Source organism: Penaeus monodon, chromosome 23 (assembly GCF_015228065.2).
Source record: "Penaeus monodon isolate SGIC_2016 chromosome 23, NSTDA_Pmon_1, whole genome shotgun sequence".
In the NCBI taxonomy this organism is placed as follows: domain Eukaryota; kingdom Metazoa; phylum Arthropoda; class Malacostraca; order Decapoda; family Penaeidae; genus Penaeus; species Penaeus monodon.
The window spans coordinates 27,637,346-27,637,800 of record NC_051408.1 but is presented as its reverse complement, the minus strand read 5'-3'; positions in this window follow the sequence as shown (position 1 = coordinate 27,637,800).

Here is a 455-nt window from a genome sequence, read left to right as displayed (position 1 = left end):
GACAGATATGAAAATGAAACTATATGCATTGACCTGTGACTAAACCAAAATCACATTTTTTTCTATCAGGAGAGGAATATTGCGCCGGAACTTAGCAGATGTTCTTATTAGACTAAGACGATGTGAGCAATAAAAGAGCTTTCCGCAAAGACCGCAAAAGTGTGTGCATAAAAACGCTTCTCTGTGAGATTAAGTGCCATAAATGGTCGTCTAGTGCACAATAAATGATCACCCGGGATAGAAAATTCCTATCTACTCACGGAGCCTCACTGCATCAAAGCGTGCACTGCAACCCGAGCGCTCCCTTTTTTGCAAGGCCTCCCAAAAGAAACTAAAGGCTAATAATAACACCGGCAAGGGGAGAAGCTCCTCATCTTTCTTATCTCTTCCTAGCATTTCGCTTCCTCCCTTCCTTCTAGAATCCAGGTTCTCCACTTGTCTTCGGTATTGTTCTG